General features: G+C 48.1%; 1 long non-coding RNA gene across 1 annotated transcript; it reads left to right on the top strand.

Moving 5' to 3' along the window:
- The first annotated feature begins 710 nt into the window (after positions 1-710).
- Positions 711-21,766, top strand: LOC309607060. Its single transcript, XR_014232222.1, has 3 exons — positions 711-928; positions 5,720-5,809; positions 19,680-21,766. It is a non-coding gene; the product is annotated as an uncharacterized lncRNA (long non-coding RNA).
- The last annotated feature ends 440 nt before the right edge of the window (positions 21,767-22,206 follow it).

Below are 22,206 nucleotides of genomic sequence, written 5' to 3'. Positions count from 1 at the left end.
ACATGTAGATAGGTCACAGGAGTTTTATCACACTGTGGCTCAGAGCAGCAAAAAGCTGGAAACAGTCGATGACTGTCAGAAGGGGGTGGCTTGATAAATTAATATAGGTGAGTTTTATTGTTTGTAAATAATAGTAATAATAATTTTTAAGAGATTGCTATACAACCACTACAGTTCCTATGATAATAGAAAAATATATTTAACAAGATTCCATTTATATGCATTTGTGTATATGTAAATATATATAGAGATATTTGCATAGACTTATATGAACATGGAGAAAAGTATAGAAAGGTTCATTCTAGGTTCTTAGCATGGGTTTCCTGGGGATGGAGATGCTGCTGGGGTGGGGATCAATGAAGACTCAAGAAAAAAGGAAAAGAAAAGAAAAAAGAACAGACTTTAACATAATGTGTGATATGACCAAATGTATGCACTTATGCAACATTTATGAATCTGGAGGTACGTATACATTTAATTTAAAAATTAAAAAAACGTCAATTCTCCAACGGGCCGAGCCGGGGAGGAGGCAGGGGTCTCCCGCCGCCGAGCTCGCGGCTACCGCTCCCCGGGGGAGGGCGGCGGAGGCTGCGCGTTCCCGGGCGGTGAGCGGGGGCGTGCCCGACTGGTCCCGGCGCCTGCGGGCGTGTTGCGCCTGCACCTCGTCGGGGCCCGGAATCCCTCACCTGGAGGGAAGCAGACGCCGGCCAGCCGCCCGCCAGGAAGACCGCGCGGGGATTTTCCAGTGGGGGCGGAGGCTCCTGAAAGGCTCCTTGTCGGCCGGCGAGGCTCAGGGACAGCGGGGACAGCGAGGCCTGGGGGTGGGGAGACCCCAGCTGGTCACCCCGAGGGCTGCGCTTCGGATCCCCTGGCCGCATGTCAGCCCTGAAGCTCAGCGAGAGGCCGGAAGCCCCTATTCAGCGCAGAGGCGAGTACTACCAGCAAGGGGGGCTGGGAGCTCACGCCCAGCTCGACACAGAATTTGTGCCTCATTTTAGAGGCCAGTAGTGGCTTGGACCCGCCCTGGGAGTTGTTCGTCTTTGTGGCTCCCCCTCCCTGGGGCCTAACACCGTGCCTGGCACTTTACAGGGCCTTCAGCAGGCAATATTAGGGAAGACCCCCCTGACTTCCGGGCTCCATAGCCATATACTCCCTCCAGAACCCTGGGAGCATTCCTGTACCGTCAGCACCCCACCTGATGGGCTTGAGCATCATTCTTCTCTCAGCCTGTGTCCTGCTCCTGCACCTCCACCCCACCCCGGGCTGCCTGGAGGACAGGGACGTAACAGACAAGTTTGACCACTTGCTGCCCAACACAGAGTAGGTGTCTTTCACCAAAATTTACTGTGGCAGGGCGGAGAAAGAGGACATATGAGTCGAGGGGTTCTCTCCATGTTCTTTGAATGGAAATCTAATTAGGTCTTAGATATTCCGTTGTCTTTACCAAGAGAGAAACTTAGAAGTGTAGCCTGAGCTCTGAGCCTGGTGGCAGGAGGGTTGAGATGTGACAAAACTTGTAGCGAAGGAAAGAAAGGAAGGAAGGAAGGAAAGAAGGACGGGAGGGAGGAAGGAAGAAAGAAAGGAAAAGAAAACTGGAGCACAAAGTTTAAAGGTTGAGTCAAGGGAGCCAAGGAGCCTCCCCTGTTCCTTTGCCCTGGGTTGTTTGCCAGGAGAAAGGAAGATGCTTCCAGAAAGCCCAAATTGGGGTTTAGTGGCTCCAAGGGAAAAATTTTCTACCTGGAGCTAAAGCAAGAACTAGGCTGCAAACCAAAATCTTCTAACTTCCTCTGTTGCCAGAGAATTGCAAGAGAGAAGCAGCAGGGAGGTGGGGGACAGTGAGGGGGGGGGTGGATGGAAAGAACCCTGGACTTGGGGTCAAGGTTTGGATTTGAGCTGTGGTCTCAGCCACTTCGATCAGCTCCTTAGCCTTGGGGCTTGACTTCTCTGAACCTCAGTTTCCTCATCTCTAGTCTAATAATAATAATCCCATTTCATTCACATGACAATCTACTAATAGGTGGATGACTACCTATCTCAGTTCCCTATATGCAGCAGGTCCTCAGCTAAAGGGTGCAGGTCAAAAAGATACTTGCATGGCAATGTTCACTGCAGCATTATTTACAACAGCCAAAGATGGAAACAACCCAAATGTCCATTAATAGATGAATGGATAAACAAAACTTTGTATATCCATACAATGGAATATTATTCAGCCATCAAAAGGATGAAATTCTGATCCATGCTACAACACGGATGAACCCTGAAAACATTATGCCAAGTGAAAGAAGTCAGGCACAAAAGAATAAATACTGTATGATTCCACTTATATGCGGTACCTAGAGTAGACAAATTCCTAGAGACAGAAAGTAGAACAGAAGTTACCAAGGGCTGAGGAGAGGGGAAATGGGTAGTCACTGCTTAATGGATACGGATTTTCTGTTTGGGATGATGAAAACATTTTGGAAACAGATAGTGGTGGTGGTTGCACAGCAGTGTGATGGTAATTAATGCCGATGAGTTATGCACTTAAAAATAGTTAAAATGGCAAATGGTATATATATTTTACCACAATAAAAATCTTAAAAAGGGGGGTGGGATCCTGATTGTGAAAAGAAATTTCTGTTTTTAGCAGCATTTTTGTGATAGCTCCCAACTGGACACAGCCCAAATGTCCCTCTGCAGTAGAATGGATGAAGTGTTGTCTATTCACATACTGGAATGCTAGGCAGTCTTGAGAATAAACGACAACCACACACAACGATCTGGGTGGATCTGACAGATGTGATGTTGAGTGAAAGAAGCTGGACACGAAAGAGAATGTCCTGTACGATTCCATTTATGCAAAGTTCAAAAACAGGCAAAACGAAATCTATGGTGCCAGAGGTCAGGATAGGGTTCCCGGTGGGGAGTAATTATTGGAGGGAGCACAGGGGGCTTCTGGGGGCTGGCAGTGTTCTTGTTAACTGATCTAGATGCTGTTACCTGGATGTGCTCACTTTGGGAAAATTCTCCAGGCTGTTTTACACTTATCATGTGTTTTCTTTTCTGTATATATGTTTACTTCAACAAAACATTGTTTTTTTAAAATTCTTGTTCATGTCTTGAATGGTGAACTAGAAGGTCAAGCTACAGAAGCCTGATTTATACGCTTAATCTGTACCAAGCCATAGAGACTATGAAACCAGATTTAAAATTCTCTACGCTGCTTGCAGTTTGTACTGCTCCCACCCCCATGAGCTGTAACCAATTAGTTTTGAAATCTAAATAGCCGACTTTCCACATCTCACACTGCCAGGGACCTGGAGGGGAAGGGGGTGCACCCCAGCACCAAGAAGAGGCCCTGATCCTCAAGCTCAAAGCCCCTGGAGCAGAATCCACCATCCCCCTGGGCTTGCAGGTAGACAGTAGGCATCCAGCAAATACTTGTGGATTGACTGTGTCATAAAAATTCTTCAAGTGCACCCCTGGGATCCCACTGCCCCCGACATCAGGGAAGGGCTGTTGGCAGGGAGCTGTCTGCAAGGACTTAGGGCCTTGGGGTCCAGAGAAGAGGTTGCCCCTTCCTCCAACATCGGGAGTCCACCTCCCAGCTGCCCTACTGGATGCTGTGGGGAGAGCTGATGCAAAACATTTGACTTGTCCCTGGCTGACCCAAGTCGACTCCTGACACCAAACAACCTGGCAGTTGGGGTCTGGGGGAGGGGATAATTTATATTTTTGCTTGGTGACAAATTGCTAAATAATAGATCTGGCTGGGGTTTCGGTTTCTCCCCCAGCAGCTTGACCAATGTGTTGGCCTGTTGACTCAATCAGCAAGTTATTTTGGTCCTGTGGAGACCCAGAACTCGGTTTCTGCTCCGGGAGGCCTTCCCCTCTCTCCTGGGTGTTTGGGCTTCCCCCAGGTGTCGTGTTTGTTTGCCTGCCTGTCTGGGGCCCTGAGGGTTGAAGAAGGCAGCATGGGCCCTTGCCAGACTCCAGGTTTTCACATGGCCTGGGGCACGTGGCCCTGGGGAAACAGACTCCTGCTTGCAGGGGTATTTCTCCTGCACAGCTAGCGAAGCAGCCTCTGTATCTCCTTCCTCTTTTATTTGTCCCAGTAAATGCTGTCCTCCCTCTCCTTCCAGCCCTGTCTGCCTTTCTCTCCACAGAAAATAGCCAGCCACTCTTAGTATTAATGACAGCAGTAGCAGCAACATAACCCCTTACGTGGGAATAGTGCTTTATGGTTTATGAGGCCCTTTCACAGCATCATGTCATATGACCCTCCCCTAGCCCTCTGTTTGGGGCTGAGGCTCAGGAAGGTCTTGGGATTTACCCAAGGCCATGGACTCATAAAGGTCAGAGCATATCTTTTGATTTCTGATCCCGTTTTCTCACCTCTAACCCAAGAAGCCCCCTTGCTTTTGGAGACTGGGGCAGAGGCTGCTAACTGCCACCCCAAATCCATTCCCCTTTCTTCCTTAGCAACAGAACATCCATTTTATTCAAGGTAACGTAGTGCCCAGGCAAAAGAACCATTCCTAGCCTCACTTGCAGCTGTGATTTGTAAGCAGGAACTTCAGGAAAACTCCTTAAAAAGGGGGCATGGACCCTTTTTACCTTATCTCACTGCCTGGAATTCAGAGATAATGGCTGGAGCTCAGCAGCCATTCTGGATAATGAGGTAACCTTGAGGATAAAAGCGACGTACTACGACAGTAAAGTAGAAATATAGAGGGGTCCCGAATCTCAGATGACCAGAGAACTACTATGCCAGCCCAGACTTCCTACCTCTAGACTTCTTTTACATGAGAGAGAAATAAGTTTCTATTTTGTTTAAGCCACTGCTGTATGGTTTTCTGTTGAATCACTCCTGATTCAGGTACCCCATTTCTGGTGATACACAGTCTCTCCTGCACCCCTTCCTGCTTACTCATTTGGAATGCGGAGGGCTCTCTCCTCATGGTTCTCAGCTCTGATAGTTTGTATATGCTGAGCCTGGGTCATGAGAGCTATCCCAGGCAGGTACCTCTCTGGGTCTCTTGAACCTGCTGAGAGTTCTAGAGAATAATCACATTATAGAGTTTCTTCTGTTAGTTTCTATAGCCAAGTGAAACTACTGAAGGGGGAGAACACATGAAAATTCCAAGCTCTCAGCAATTTGCCTAGATTGGATCCTTCTGAGGGCAAGTTTACAAACATACTTCCGGCTACCCTTCATCCCCCCAGGCTTCCAGAGGGTGGGACAGAGAGTTCATCATTTAGGACCTACTTCTCATCTGCACCCCTGTCCCCAGAGCACAGCAGAGAACAGCAGAGTCCGTGCGTTCATGATCCCTGTCATGTGAATCCCTACCAGTAAAACATTTGGAGCATATACCCCTAATAGATGCATGTTTGTTGACTTACGAATTATAGACTCCCTCCTGCTAGTCCACACATGTGGGGCTGCATGTAACTGAAAGCCCAGGCAATAGTGGCTGACTTGAGCACCTTGACTGGTCAGGCCGGATGGGCTCTGCTTGGTGCATCAGGTCACGGATGTCATTAAGGGCCGGGTTCTGTCTGGCTTTCTGAAGTTCCTCCATCCTTATCGCATAGGCTTTTGTTCTCAAGTCTGTCCCTTCAAGGTCATGTGTTAAAATTGTGTCTGCCTTCTCAGAAAGGGGGACAGGGGCAGTGCCAGCCTGCCAAGCTCTGGCACCTGTCCCCTTTTTGAGAAGCAAAATGTCTTTTCCAGAAACCTCTGGTGAACGTGTTCTTATGCCTCATTGTCCAGCACTGGGTCGCATGGCTTCGTGGGTCACAGAGGAGTCTGGGAAGTTATCAGGTAACAAGGGAAAATGGAGGTGGGAATGGAATGGCTGTCGGGTGACCACCCCATAAGGTCTGCAATGCATGTGGACTACTGGGCTAATGTATTAGGTATATGTTAAGACCTATGTTAAAAATAGGGATTTTAAAAGCATGAGATAAGAAGTAGACATTCTAATGTTACTTCCCACACAGTTCCTGGGGCCCAAGCACCCACTTTGGAAACCACTGGTGTAGCATAAAAGGCACAGTCTCTGCAGCCAGAAGGATCTGAGTTTAAATCCTGTCTCTGCTACTTATTAGCTGCAACCTTGGCAAACTTCTTAATCTTGTCAAACCTCACTTCCTCATTTGCAAAATGGGGATAGGAGTAGAACCCACCTGAGTTTTGTAACAGTGCTGGGTACCTTTTAAGAGAACAGTAAATATTAGATGTCTCCCTTTAATAACAGCTTCCTATTTATGGGCAAGGGATGGTGGTGGGGAGAGTTAAAATAGTGAAAGTATTGAAAGCGATGGTAAGTCCTCAAAGAACATCTTAATAATGTCCATCATTTAAGTGTCCAGGTGTTTTTCATTTCTATAACAACAAACGCCACACTCTGAGGATTCCTACCAGGGCTAGAGCACAGGACCAGAGTCCTGCCAGTATTTTCCTAGCGTTGCCACTACCTGCTTTAAGCCCCTGATCCCGTGAGTTTGCTCTCTTGGCCTCAGTTTTCTCAGCTGGAGCCTGGGAAGCTTGGGCTAGAAGGTGCCAAGCCTGTCCCTTCTCCTTCGGTTTAGGATATCCCCTTTGTCAGTCCCGACTCCTGTGACATCTCTCTACCTGGTCTCTCACCACTCCCACTCTCCTCCCCAAGCCCCCTGGACTTGATTTCTGAGGTCCTGCCCCTTGTGGCTTGCCTTCCCTTTCCCTGGCCTATTCACCCATCAGTTCCCCCGCCTCTGGTAACTCTGCCCATTTGAAAGTGCTCTCTATCCCAGTATCCTATGAGATTCCACTGTCTCTCTAGGGAGGAGGCGGCATGGAGGTCTGGTCTCTGCTAGAGATGAGACCTGGTTTCAGATTTTTTCCCCCCAGAAAGATTCAGAGCACTTTCAGTGTGCAAGGACATGTCCTAAGGGCTTCATATGTTTTAACACACATAACACTAGGAGGTAGCTCCTCTTATTATTATCATCATCATCATCATTCCCACTTTTAAAATGAGGGGAATGGGGCACAGAGAGGTTAAGTACCTTGCCCAAGGTCACACAGCTGGTAAGGGGCATAGCTGCATGTTTGCCCAGACACTCTGGCTCTAAAGCCCATGCTCTTAACCACTATGTTAGATGATATCTAATTAATTTCTTTGTCTCTTGCGACTTAGGGCAAGTTATCTAACCTTGTCATTTTTGTAAATGTGGAACCATTTGGGAGTACATTGCAGACATCATGTCACTTCACCCTAAATATTTCAGCTTGCCTTTACCTGGCATTTCTCTATATAATAACCTCAGCACCTCGCCAACTCAGGAAATTTGACACTGATACAAAACTGTCATCTAATATAATGTTTATTTGCAAATGTCCCTGTCTCAGTAATGTCCTTTGTAGCTATTTTTTTTTCAATATAGAGTCCAGTCAAGGACCACACATTGTATTTAGTTATGTTTTAAAAACTTTTTAAATTGAGATATAATTCACATACTAAAAAATTCACCCTTTTAAAGTGTATAATTCAGAGGGTTTTTAGTATATTCACAAAGTTGTGCAACTATTACTACTTTGTAATTCCAGAAAATTTTCATCATCCCCAAAAGAAACCCTGTACCTATTAGCAGTCACTTCCCATTCCCCCGTAGCAACCACTAATCTATTTTCTATCTCTGTGGATTTATCTATTCTGGACATTTCATATAAATGGAATCATACAATCTGTGGCCTTTTGTGTCTTGCTTCTTTCACTTAGCACAGTGTTTTCAAGGTTCATCCATGCGATAGCCTGGATCAGAACTTCATTCCTTTTTAAGGCTGAATGATATTCCATTGTATGGATATACCACATTTTGTTTATCCATTCATCTGTTGATGGACACTTGGGTTGTTTCCACTTGTTGGCTATTATGAACATTTTGGGGGTCCAAGCTGTTGTTCTGCAGAATGTCCCTCCATTTGGATTGTCTGGTTAGTTTCAGGTTCACTGAATCTATTTTCATAGCCTAACAAATGGCTTTCTCTCTCTGCTGAGCTCAGCCATGGCCAACGTCTCTGCCCAGCTGTGTCGCTGGCAGGTGGAACAGCCTGATGAAGGCAGAGCTCCTCACCTCCCCAACAAAGCCGTGCTGTGCTCATTCCCACTGCCCGCGGTCCCTGCCACTGCCCTCCCTGCCCTGTGGGCACAGAACCTCAGAGCTATTTCAGGCCCTTTCGTGGTAGACCTGGCCTGGGAAAATCTGAGGTCCTGGCGGCTAGACACAACTGCCTTCCTTAGAGGCATGAAGGTCATTCCTTGGGCTTGGCTTCTTTGGTCTGGTGGCCCAGCCCCTTGCTTCTGGTTCCCACCAACCCCCAGAAGTCAACCCCTGGCAACTAGCATGAGGGAGCAGAATATACATCACTGGGATGGGCTTCCTGTTGACATACGCCAGCTTGTGGCATCGGGTGTGGTTAAGGCTCAAAAGAGCATCTATCTAAAAATGGGCCCTTTCTGCTCAATGAATTCGGAGCACATGTGTCTTTGAGTCATTGCTGTTTCCTTCATAGCGGCAAAAATGACCTTTCTTCCCCTGCTGGTTTCCTCTGAACAGCCCCAGGAGTCCCACAGCTATGAAACTCTGGAGTCTCTTCCCTCCTGGACCTCTTCCCTAGATTAACAGCTCAGCTTTCCTGGCAAAATCCACAGGGTGGCTGGGACTGCTGCTCCGTAGCTGTTTGGTTTTTTGTTAGAGCAGAATGAGGCAGGGCTTTTGGATCACTTTCTGATTCGCTGTATGGCTTTGAACAAGCCACGTGACCACTCTGTTCTCCTGTTTTTCCAATTGGAAATTAGAGAATGCATGATGCCATTCTTTGCAACATTTCTCCACGGACCGAGGTTTGTTTATGGGTGAGACAATGGAGCGAGTGGCCGAGATGGGGTGAATCTCCTTCCTTGGAGATGCGGACATTTAACAATAGGTCAGATCCCCATTTGGCCATCCTGGCAGAAGTGGTTATGGAAAGAGCATGAGCTTCAGGGCCAGCTATTCCCAAGGCCAAAACTTATCTCTCTGTATCCTGCTCGCTGTGTGGCCTCGGGCGAGTTAATCTCTCTGACCCTCTGTTTCATGGGGATGATAGTAGCTTTTCCAGGAGTTGATGGAGAGATTAAAGGGGGGTGACGTCTGGAAAGTGCTAAGGGCAGTTTCTAGTATGTTGCAGAAGCCCAATAAACCATTGATATTGAGAAAGTACAGTCAAACAGGGTAGCAGTGGGATAGTTCCTTAGGATATATGCAAGTCCTTACTCCTCTCTGTTGGCCAGTTTCTCATGCTGAGTTTTAAGACAGGTAAGTTAGTGTTGTTGGGTGAATACCCTGAAATTTTTACTGTGGTATTTTCCCTGGTAATTAAGGCCCCTTAACTCTCACCCTCGTTTTTGCTCAGCCCAGTTTTTACCTCCTTGGAAAACAGAACCAATCAGAAATGGGTTGCAAAAGGTCCCAAGTTATCTCAAGGAAAACTAGAAGGAGGGTGAGATGCTGCAGGGCGAGGCTGTGAACCCCACCTGTGGGGCCCCAGCTCCCTGGGAGGCTTGTGGGTTCCAGCCTCTCTGGTAGCATGGCTCTGGGTGGGCCACCCAGGGGGTGAGATTTCAGGGCTGCCCAGCCACAAATCCTCTCTGTCTTGTGGGCTAATTCTTGATAGTCCTTGAAGTCCATTGACTTAAAGCTTTGATCATCCCTGCTGGAGAGAGATCCCCCTGGGAAAAGATATAATTTAATCCTCTTCAATCATGTGATCCTCAGTGTATGTGACTATAGCAGAAGTTGCTGGTTGTCCCCCCGTTTTGTTGCCCTCCATCTTCATTTTGTAATAGAACCCCCAGCATCTGGCTGCCCAGTCACACCTGTGTTTCTCAACCATGGCACTTTTAAACATTTTGGGCCGGGTGATTCTTTCTTGTTGGGGAGGCTATTCTGTGCATTATAAGACATTTAGCAGCATCCCTGGCCTCTACCAACCACCCCCCTGTAGACATTGCCAAGTGTCCCCTGGGGGTAGGGGCAAAATCTCCCCTGTTGAGAACTCCCTTGCAGTAGAGACTACATTTCCTAGCCTCCCTTGCAGCTAGGTGTGGCCATGTGATGCTGTTCTGGCCAATGACACGTGACTTGGAACACCAGAGGTGTCCACATGAGCAACTGCCAGTTTTCCTTAAAGGGGAGCGTGGGTGCTTTGCTTTCTTTCTCCCCTTCCTACTGGCTAGAGTGAGAGTACAGTGTCAGAAGCTGGGAGGTGGAAGCTGAAGGTCAAGGAGGCAGAGCAGCTACAGAGAAGGAGCCTGGGTGCCCAGCGTGGGAGCTGCCATATCCACCCTGTTGCTTATGCTTAAACTGCTGTGTGAGAGAGAAATAACCTTCTGCCTTGTTGGAGCCACTGTCATTTTGGCCTTTGTAACAGCAGTCAAACTATATCCTAATTGACATAAGTCATTTGTCACCTCCTTTCTTGACTGCAGAGTGTGAGGGAGGAAGTGAGAACATGAAAACAGGAATAAAGGAATGAATGACTAAACCTGCCTCTATGGAACCCTCTCTAAGTTCTAGGCACTGTGCCAGGGGTTTTCATGAACACCACTTTTATTTAGTTAGTTCTCCGGGTGACTCTACAGGAGAGGCAGTATTATCCCTGTGTTTCCATAAGAGAAGGCCAAGGCTCAGAGAGGTTGAGTGACTTGCCCATATCACACAGTCAGCCAGGGACAGAACCATGATTCAGCTCTAGGCTTGAAAGACCCCACCCCCACTGCATGCTGCTCCTTTGATTGAGAAACTTTGCAGACATGAAGCTCCAGTAAGGACGCCACTGCCTTCAGGATAACGTGTCACACAAAGCTCTGTTCCTGTCTCCACACAACACTTTGTCTACTCCCCTCACACCCCATGTTCAGCTTTGCTCGTCTCCAAGTGGTCTCCAGGCTTGCCTGCTCTTTCCTGCCTCTGTATCTTTACTCAGGCAAAGCTTGCTCAGCCCCCTTGGGCTGGGATGCCTTTAACATCCTTCCAAATCCCTAGCCCCTAAATCTGCTGACTCAGAGCCCTTCGGTGGGACTCGGCTCAGACATCGCCTCCTCCAAGAAGCCTTCCTTGACTATACACTTCTCAGTCAGACCAGGTCCCTCTCCTGTGTGCTCCCTCCACACCTGTACCACCTATGATGGCACCTACCATTGTGTGAGGTGTAGGCTCCTTGAGGGCAGAACTCTGTCTCCTCTGTCTCTTTACAGATCAACATGATGTCTGAAACACAGTTTCTTATTCAAGGCCGGGGAGGGAGGGAGGAATGCTAGAATGCTGTCAAATGAGAGAACCGGCTCACAATTTATTCAGCCCTGTATATGTCCACAGTTGCTAGTTACTGTGAAGAGTTTCACAGAGAGGAAATGTGCTGGGTTTGGTCCTCAAAGAGCTAGGACTCTGAGAGGAAGCTGAGAAGAAGTCAAACAGGAAACGTACAAAAAGATAAACAATGGACACTGTACTTGTAGATTGTCTATGGAGTGGGTCCCCCGAGGCCCCCAGCAGGCTCTGGGCTCTCTTCACCCCATCAATCCCTAGGAATGCCGGCTCATTCTAACAGCAGTCTGAGCAAGACATAATTAGGAAGAACGATCTGCTGCCTGAGAGCTGCACCCTGAGATTCCAAGGCTGAAAAGAAAGACCAGATCTCCCTGCCTCCCTGACCTGACTCACCCAGTTTGTGGGAATTATGTCCTGTTGTCCTGCTGTGGCGGACCGGCTGGCGTTTAGGGCTGGGGGAGCCCTTCTCCAGCCCTCAACTCCCGAGAAGCTTCGCCAGAGACCGGGAATGTGTAGGGGGATGTGTAGGACAGGATCCCTTCCTCAGATGCTCTGAAAGCTCGGGGAGCACCTGGAGAGCCAGAGGACAGGCCGGACACCTCGGAGCATGCAGCCGGGCCTCCCCCATTGTGGGGGACCACTCCTCAGTCCAGAGTTCCCATGGGGCGCTCCAGTGGCCTCCGATCAGTGGGTTTGGAAGTCTGGGCAAGAAGCCCAGCTATGAGTCCACCCTTTGCCAGAAGAGCCTTCCTTTCTCCCCAGGCGAGGGAGGGTGGCGACCTGGCCTCCGTGGCAGGATCAGCCCTGAGGGTGGACGGGAATGACAGATGTCCTGATGATGGCGGTGGTGAGGACGATGATGACGTACCTGTCAGGAGCTGTTCGAAGCACTTATTTAATCCTCACAACCACCTCATGAGATTGAGTCTCATAGGTTTTACCCTATTCATTATCCAAGTGATCTTAAAGCCATTTTCCAGGGCAGTACGCCCCCACAGAAGCTCCCGCCCTGTGTGGCCTTGGGCAGGTCCCTTCGCCTGTCAGCAAGACATCAGCCCCGATGAGACCAGCGTTGTGAGACCAACAATGCAGCCATGCTTTGAAGAGGCTGTGGGTATTAACCAGGCTTAGCTGTCATTCCTCCCATCCTCAGCTGGCCTGGCCTGCGTGCAGACGCCAGGGCCCGCCAGCCTTCTCCAGGGAGGGAGCCTGATTCTTCCATCTGTGCATTGTCCTCTCTGCTTCTCTGACTTTTCCTCACTGACCACCCACCATTTCGTACAGCCCGAGGAGGGCCTGGCCAATGTGGACAAGGGTCCCGGCACTGATTCTGCCCCTCACCAGCCACGTGACCTCAGGCAAGTTGCTTTTCCTCTCTGCCTCATCTGGAAAACAAGGGGGTCAGGACTGAACTACCCCTTTGAGCACTAACATCCTAATGTCCTGTGATCAAAGGCCAGGGGAAGGGCTGGAGGACCCAGACGGGAAAGCTCAGCCCCAGCTCAGCTTCCCATGTTAATGGCTTTGCCCAAAGGAGGCCCCTGGCCATGGAAGCTGCTTTATCAAAATGTGTTCCAGCTCACTTAGATTACACTTCACTCCGCTGAACTTCAAAAGGGGCACAAGGGCTCCTCTGCAGACAATTGCCGGCGGAACGTCAGCACGGCCAGTCAGGCTTGAAGGGGTCACGTCACTGGGCAGCTGGGCAGGCTTTTATGGACCCGAGGTGGGAGAAAGAAAAAGGAGGCAGGCTGAAGCCTCACGTGGTTGAGGCTTTATGGTTTTCTCGTGGTTATCGTCTTCCCCTGGTCTCCAAATCTCAGATCCAAAGAGAGAGTCCTGATGGGCCAGAAAGATAGGCAGCCTCTGATAGAATGAAATATAATCTGAGGAGCTGCAAGCCTCATGCTTAGAGGGAGGGAACAAAGCACATTTGTGAGAGTGACAGCTTATGGGTGAAGCCTGTTAGCAGCTTTGTGTGTGAACAGGGGACACGGGTATTAGTTGATGATAAAAGTTAGTCATGTGATGCAGCTTCCAGAGAAACTAAAGCCTTGGTGCTGCATTTAGAAGTTGAAGAAAAGCAAGAATATTGTTACCATTTATAAGTGCTAAGAGTGCTAGACACTGGACCTAGCCAGTTATATAGATTATCTCATCTGATCCTCACAATACCCAATGAAGTAAATACTATCATGATCTCTCTATATTTCCAGTGAGCAAACTGCAGTTCACAGAGGTTAAGTGACTTGCCCATGGCCACACAGCAGATAAAAGGCAGAGGTGGGCTTCAACCTTGGGTCCCTCCACCTATTTTGCCGCCAAAACAACATCATGTGAGGAACAATCCAAAGAGCAGCGGTTGTTGAGTCTTCAACTATTTTCAAGGACGTGAGGGAGAAGGGGGGTCAGACGTGCCCTGCATTGGGGCATTGGGAGGAACTAAGACTGAAGGATGAGCAGAAACCTTCTTCCACTCAGTGCAAAAAAGACATTTTCAGCAGCCAGTTGTCTGGAGACAGCAGGCAACGTCAGAAGTAGTGATTTTCTTTGATATTGGGGGTGTTTATGCATAACCACCTGGCAGGGAGGCAAGCCAGTGGATTCAGTAGATGGTTGAATGAAGGCCCTGCTACTAACGCTGAGATTTTGGCAGATTCAAGGGCTGAGGGGCTGGGTCAAGCAGACACACCTTGGTCTCTGGTGTCCAAAAAGTCACATCATATAAAGGATTTCTCCAGGTGTTACTGGAGGTACCCCATAGTGGGTGGCCTCAGGCTAAGCTGAGAACGAACCTGGCTTGAAAGAACACTCACCTCAAGGTCAGGAGACCTGGTCCTTTGACTTCAACTTTTAGCTCTGTGCCCTTGGGCAAGTCACTTGACCTCTCTGGCCCTTGGTTTCTTCACCGGTGAAAATGAGCTTGGATCAGATCAGTTCTGTGGTCCTGAGACATAAACAGATGTTACAGGTGAACCTGGGACGACACAAACCCTCTGTGTCTAAGTGTTGGAGAAACAGAGCAGTAGAAGGCAGGCTGAGGATGACCCCATGGCAGCCTTCTGAGGAAAGGAGGTCCTCTTAATGGTGTGGGCTAAGCGGTCCTGGCTTGGAGGTCAGGACTCGGGAGCTGGGCTGGTGGCCCAAACTTGAAGTCAGCCCTTGCATTTTTATCATAGAGGAGGAGGGAGAAACGCACTCAGCAGACAAAACAAACACAGAAAGGTGAGTTGTTGGTGAAGGTGTGTGTTTTGTCTGCTGAGCTCTTTCCTGCACAGAGACCCATCAGACAGGCTCGGGGAGGCCCTGGGGAGAGAGAGGAGGGGGCACAGGCACGCAGCTCCCAAAGCGCTGTCTGTGCTTTGCAGTTAATGCCCCGACAGTCTTTGTTATTGTGAATGAGGTAGAACTCCCCCAGTGTCTGCTTTTTGAACTGAGGAAAACCTGAGTTCGAATTCCAGCTCTTGCCACTCACTAGCCGGGTGATTTGGGGCAATTCACTTAACTTAGGATGTCCATTTATGACTTGTTATCCAAATGGAGGCATTTTTGAGAATGGAGGGGAAGCTATTATTAATTATGCTGGGACAACAGCATAAACCGAGACTATTTGGAGCAAAAATGGGACACCCTGCCTGCCTTCGCCAAGGCCATTTCCACATTGAGAAAACGGCCACTGTGATACTCACATGCATGTGCTTCACGTGGCTGGGCTGAAGCTGCAGTGAACGGACACAGCATTTAGTGGGTGCTCAGGAAGAGAAGGTTCCAGGCTGACCTTTCCCTCTTCTTGCATTCTGTGTGTCTAAAAAAAAGGCTCTGAGACGGGGCTAACTGGGGTCCCAGAGAAGCTGTGCTAGGGCCTCCTTCAAATCTGTGTGTGCTTTCCTGGAGGGCCGGTGCCCAAAGCCAGCTAGGACTTGGGCCTCCCTTTGGGATCTGTTTGCCTTTTCATCAACACAGACACAGGGTTTTTCTTGGCTAGGCCCCTCTGCTCACAGCTCAGGGATTGTACCTTGAAGCATTCAGTCCCAAGTGATATGAATCAGGATCTACCAGGAAGTTTGTTTTCCAAGGCCTTAGTCAACATGTGGGTGTGGAAACACCAGCCAATTTCAATGTAGAGTCAACTCCTTTTTAAATAGGGACTTTCACATTAGTCAGACTTTTCAAAACAACATAATGTTTAAACAAAATTCCATTTCCACCTTTCCATCACCAGCAGCAGTTGCTGAAGATATTTCTGTTCCAAACAGAGGCTTCCCCAACCCACGTCTTAGCTGGTTCCCTTACTGTGTCAGAGCCTGGGCTATGATGTCACGTGCTGGGGGTGTGAAATCACTCTTACTTGGGCCTCAGTTTCCCCTTCTGGCTCTTCACGTGGACTTGGACTGCTTCGGCCAGTGTCTTCTTTTGCTTCATTCTGATTCTTTGGTCTGTTGATTGCCTGGAATAGCAGCAATCCAGCTCACACTTTCCGAGATACCTCCCCCTTAAGCCCCGGCACAATCCCAGGAGTTTCCTTATTTCAGTATGCGAAGCTCATAGCTCAGACTGCCACTGAGGTACTGCCGTTGAGGTACCAGGATTTGGCATGAAATACTTTCAGCAGAGACTCATGGGTCCCAAACGTGGTCACCCTGAGCAGGCTCAGACTTTCACCTTACCGAAACCTGAAGGTTGGCTGGGTACACACACACCTGGCATCTTCCCACGGGCCTGGGCCCCCGTCAGTGTCTACTTTGATCCCTTCCGTCCTGGCTCCTACATTCCCAGGGCCTGTCCTGTGTCACATCCCCATGGAGCTCTCTTTGCTGGTTTGGCAAATCAGGCAAAGTCTGAGAACTCCTCAACCTGTTGGTTGTGTACTCCAGAGCTCTACTAAGTGTAACACGCGGTATTTCACTTCATGAGCAATGCTCTAGCTTGTGTTCAGAACTTGGGCCTCATGTAAGTAGCCGAGCAACCCCTCTGTGCCTCAATTTTGTCACCTGTAGAATGGGGATGATAACAGTAGCTCCTCCCTCACTGGATTGGTGTGAGAGCTCAGTGAGCTCATGGGTATAAAGTGCTCAGAGCCTGACATTTAGCAAGTGCTCCATTGCCATTGGCCATTGTTACGATAAATCTTCACCACCACCCTAGGAGAGGGGGACTCTGTTTATCCCCATGGGCAGATGAGGAACTGAGATTTGGAAAGGTTAAGTAAGTTGCCCAAGCCGTGTGTTAGAAAGACGGGCAATAAGCATGCTTTGGGAAGTCTGGGGCCTTGCCCTCTGTGACATGAGAGTCCGGGTTAAATCCCAATTCAGTTGCTTTTGCATATATTTAGAGAGACCAATGTGTCAGGCCCTGTGCCAGGAGCCAGGGAGCCAGCGGGTAGCTCCACCCGGTGTTCAGCCCAACCTGTGCGGGCCAGCTCTGGACTAGGCACAGTTAATCTCCAGCCATCCCCCCTGGCTTCACCTGGCTCATTAAAACCAGACACATTATGAGTTTACTTAGCATCTGCAGAGAGTGTCTTTCATCTTCAAAGGCTTCCCGAAGCACCAACCAATTAATCCTTACAACACCCTCATCTCGTGGACAAATATTTATCCTCACTTCATACCCAGGAAAACTAAGGCATAGAGAGGAGAACAGAAGGGGCAGGAGGAGGAAGAGTGAGTGACAGAGCTAAGCAGAGAATTCCGGAGCCCCAGACCCTGCTGACTGCCCAGTCCATCTGGGGGCTGCAGGGAAATTCTTCCCATAATATCCTTTTTTTTTTTTAAATGGAAGCAGAACCTTTTGCAAGTTCAGAAGATATAGATTTCTTTAATAGTAACCTCCAGGAAATACATTAAAAACATATTCTATCCGTTACAAATCTTAATGTCACCAGCCAGGGATGAGGGAATTAATGCCGGGCCCAAAAATACATATAGTCAGCAACTTCAGGGCAAGGGCAGAGACGATTTATAGAGTGAGAGGTCTGTATGTCTGGAGCAGGCAGGCCGAGCTCAGTGGCGAAATTGAAACAGGGCTGTTTTCAGATGGGGCTGAGGTGGGGGGAGGCTGCTGAAGGCGGCTTTGATTCAATCATTGTTCCCCATTTCTTCTCAATCAATGTAAAAAAATTTTTTTTAATGCTATAAAGGCCAGGTTCTGATCTGTCATGAGAAAACTGCTTTCATTAACATAAGCTCCTGTTAAGGGCCCTTTAAAAGAATCAACCCCTCCCCCCTCCCCCTCCCCCTGCCCGCCAAGTGCCCCCACCAGAACAATCCCAGCCCTGATCATCTCCCCTGTCTACCTGGGTCAAACAAAGGGGGAATCCAAGCAGTGGTGCAGCTGGAGAATCTATGCAATGAAGACAAAACGTATGTGTAATTAATGTGGTTTTACTTCCGTTAGCAGAGGGTATTTTTCTTTACCTTTATATTGTAAAATAAAATACAGTTATAGAAAACCACACCAAAAAAAGGTGTAGCTTAGTAAACTGGGATAAGGGAAACAGCGCAGGTCTTTTAAATTGTTTTCATTTTTGGACTCAGCGCTCCATTTTGCCGAACTTGAGTCTAACACAACCTTGGAAAAGTTTTGAATCTCAGGGGTATTATTGCACTCATTTTAGGAAGGATAGTGACCTAAAGAACTATGTAGAGCACTCAGCTGTTAGTTTAGGGCCACCACATTCCCAGCCACGTGCTTGCTGCTCAGAGAAAGGGTATTAAAGGACTCAGCACTAGGAGCTGAAGCCCACAGCAGAGATGGACTTGGGTCCCCAGCGTGTTCCCTCTGCCTGCCTCTCTTGTGGAAAACCACACAGCATCGCCTAGGGTTGAGCGAGTTAATGGGCAGGTCTCTGTGCCCTTTTCTTCTGGAGGAAAGGTTGAGAAGGCATTGCATCACGCCCCCTCCCTTTACAGGGGAGGAAACTGAGGCCACAGGTCTGATCTGAGGTCAGTAGTAGCAGAGCCAGGACCGAGAGCTGGGTTGGAAGACTCCCTGTCCGGTGCTCCTCTGCCCCATGCCTGTGCTGCTTTTTCCGTGATACACCTTGTTGGGTCAATAGCTACTTGTCAGGAACTGGTAACCAGCACTTTCTAACCAACCCGAGTACTCAGTAGGATGACTGACCACCCTAGTTTGCCCGGGGTTGGGGGTGGGTATTCCAGTGCTAACCCTGGGACAGTCCCAGGCACACGGGGCCAGCTGGTCACCCTGTGGGCTGTGTCCATGTCACTGGCACCCAATCACCTTGACTAGTTGGTGGGCATTCAACCTGTGGGGGCGAATCAAAAGTCAGAGAGGAGGATGGGGTTTCTTATGCCGAATGAGTTGAGTTGGAGTACAATTATCCATATTATTGAGATTTTTAAACAGTTACTGAAGGAAACGTAGGGGTTTGTCCTGAATTATAATAGCTAACACTTTGAGCATGCTTTATAACTTTAATGCACTTTCACACCCCAAATCTTAATTATCTGGGCCCTTCAGGCAAGGATGTCTGATTAGAATCATTTTTATGAAGTAGGAGACTGAGCTGGCCCAGCGACCTAGGCTGGCACACCTAGCTATGAGTGATGGAGCTTAAGAAGCACCACCCCCTTCTCTGACCCTTGGCTGATGCTCTTCACCACTCCCTCTCTGGTCAGGAACGCTGGCTGGAGGCCAGATCTTGAGTTGTCTCTCTATTTAATTGTTGGGAAGCAGGAAGCCAGAAACTGGGGGTTTCTAAATTCAATTCCAAGGATCTTGGATTAACACCAAAATAATTCCCGTACTGTAGACTTGCTATTGGAAAAGAACCTTAGTGGGGCCAAAGAATGAGCTTGGTTTGATCAAGCGAAGCTATTTGTTTACCTTTACCCTCCACTGAAAGCCGAGTTCCAGTATTAAGGCTCTCCCTCTCCAAATGCCATTCAAACAGCCCCCAGCCACGGACACCGCTTTCCACTCATGCTGGAGCAGGAGACTCTACACTTCTGAAATTAGAGCTGGAAGTGAAGTGCTTAGCTGAGCTTTGTCTTTCAATGCCTTTCTTCTCTCTGGGGTTTTAACTGCTTTTTCTGGCCTCAGGGAATCCCTTGGAAGTTAATAAAACTTACTACATCAAAGGGCTCTACAACCATTACTCTATTAAAACCTCACAGCACTCCTGCAGCAGGTAAGCATTATTAACCCCATTTTACAGATGGGGAAACTGAGGTTAATTGGTTTGCCTCCAGCTACTGAGGAAATGAGTGTCCCAGCTGGCTTGAGAACTGGGTGGTTTGTTCAGATCACCCAGGGGTGGTTGTTTCTAATATAATCCGTTTTTCAAAGCACCTTGACTGGATTTCTTTTTCCTTCAGGAAAACTGATTCCTCACTGGCTGCACTGAGGATGAGGAATTTCTCCAAAGCTGGCTAGTCCGAAAGCAACAGCTCCTGCCTTCCACCAGGAGAGGTGCCATAAAAATAGATGAAAGCTAAGAGCTCAGTGCAGTAATTTAGGAAACAATTTGGGCCTTTCAGAAATTAATGTTATTTAAAGATGCAGATTCATCCACCCCAGGGGCCTCCTGGGAGTGCTTCCCGAACCATCTGGTTCAATCAGCTCATTTTCTTTCCCTTAATCCTCCTGGCTCTCCTGTGTGTATGTACAGGGAAAGTTTCTGGGGAACTCGCAGCATGAATAAAAAGCAAAGACCTTTCTCTTTCACCAGCCACCTCTCCTCTTTTCCAAACAGCATTAAATTCCTAATCCTGTTTATTCTTAGTGGGGGTATAAAATTCATGTTCCAACAGACAATGAGGAGATCTGTGGAGGCCTCCACCCCAGGGCTCATGTCCTCTCAGTTTGGGTCCAGCCAAGATGGTTGGGGTGTCTTCACCCCATTCTCTGAGAAGACCTACAAAACCTGGTAGTGTTTGGGAATAAATTTGTCCAGGCCTGCTGAAGGAAGAAGCCAAAAAAAATTTTCTTTGTGGAGAGTGGCATGTCTGGTTAAAGCTATCCATGAACCACAGGGAAGATTTCAAAGGCTCAGGTAAGTGTTTTCAAAAGGAGGGTTTCAGCACAGTCCCAAATGTATGAGTCCCCGCTTCTTGCTGTTCGAGTCCAATTATAATCCACAAAGGCAGGATGCTGTGTTTACATAAATAATTACCAGATTTCGGATAGCCAGACGTGTTGCAGCACACAGAAGGCAAGCCCAGAAATTACATTTGGGGAATTAAGGGTCAGATTGATCTTATCTCTCTAAATCTGGCCAGATTCCGGCAAGCTAAAGGCACATCCGGTTGACTGAGCCTTGGGAGGCATGGGCCCCAGAAACTAGTGATCCTGAGGATGGCGCTACCCGTCCCCCCCAACACCTCCCTTTTCTGCTTCTCCCTGCTGCAGTTTGCTGGCTGGCTCTGAGAGCCAGGGGTTGGCAGAAAGAACTGTCCCAACTTGCTCTTTGCCCAACCTGCAAGGGAGGAAGGCAGGAGAGGGGTGTAGGCATCTCACTTCTATCCTCTTTTTCCTCCTGGACCACACAGGATCTCACTTCTGAAATAACGGCAACGATGTAGGAGTAGTGATAGGAAACATCAAAGCAATGAGAGTTATAGAACAGGGCTTCTGCTGGAGATTTCCCTCCTGCACAGGCCAAACCTCTGTGTTTTCATTCATTCAACAGAAATGCATTCAGCACCTACTGCATCCCCAGTGCCATGCACAGTGCAATGGTGGAGGGCTCATGCTCTGGAGCCACAACTCTTGATTTGAATCCTGGCTCTGCCGGCCACCGCGGGCAAGTGACCTAACTCTCCTGGCCTCAGCTTGTTTATCTAGAAAGTGACATAATGATAGCACCACTCCCTAAGAGTGAGGTGAGGGTTAATTAAATCATTCATAAAGAGCTCTTTGAACAGGGCTTGCACATAGTATGTTGGTTACTGCTATTATTATTATTATGACTCTGCTAAGCACATGTGAGCCTCTGTTCTGAAAGTGGTTACAAGCTGGTTGAGACAGAATTGCCACATAAACACAAAGGTTATGACAAGGCAGTATGGTTGATTAGGTACCAAGTGAATGGAAAAGACAATTAAGTTCTAGGGAGCAGGCAGAAGGGCGAGATCGCTGTGGTGGAAGAAGGCTTCACAGAAGAAGGAAGGCTTAAGCTGTGCTTGAAGGATGTGCAAGATTTGGCTGGGCCACAGAGGGAATAACAGATGTAGGGAGAGCTTGAGGTGGGGGCTGGGGGTAGAGCCCCAAGAATCCACAAGACTTAAGCTAGAAGTTAGAGTGTTATGCAAGTCTGATGCTTCTAAGAGTATAAGCCAAACCTCTTCAATTAAGATTTCCAAATCCAAATGTTAGCCTCTCTTATAGAGAAAGAAATATTGATTTGTGTTAACTTCATCTGACAAAACAATGTTACACAGGGAGATCAGCTCGGTGCTTTGTGACCACCTAGAGGGGTGGGATGGGGAGGGTGGGAGGGAGGGAGATGCAAGAGGGAAGAGATATGGGAACATATGTATATGTATAACTGATTCACTTTGTTATAAAGCAGAAACTAACACACCATCGTAAAGCAATTATACTTCAATAAAGATGTTTAAAAAAAAAAAAAAAAAAAAAAACAATGTTACAAAGTGGGGCAACAGAGTGCATTGTGAAGAGACCAGAAGAAGCATGGATAAATAGAGCCTCAATTTATAATATGGGGGGTTAGGTATATTGATAGAGATGTTATTGAAACAAAGTAATATTGTTTGGTGAATTAGAAAGTATTCTACCCAAAAAGTGTTCTATTCATTCAATCGTTCTTTAAATATCGAGTGTTTACTATTTGCCAAGCATTCAGGGAGACTCTGGTAGTGACAATAAATATGGTTTTTGCTC

The sequence above is a fragment of the Balaenoptera borealis genome (assembly GCF_965194805.1).
Source record: "Balaenoptera borealis genome assembly, chromosome: 12".
Lineage (NCBI taxonomy): Eukaryota > Metazoa > Chordata > Mammalia > Artiodactyla > Balaenopteridae > Balaenoptera > Balaenoptera borealis.
The sequence above is the reverse complement of the archived record's forward strand: the minus strand, read 5'-3'. Positions and strand labels throughout refer to the sequence as shown.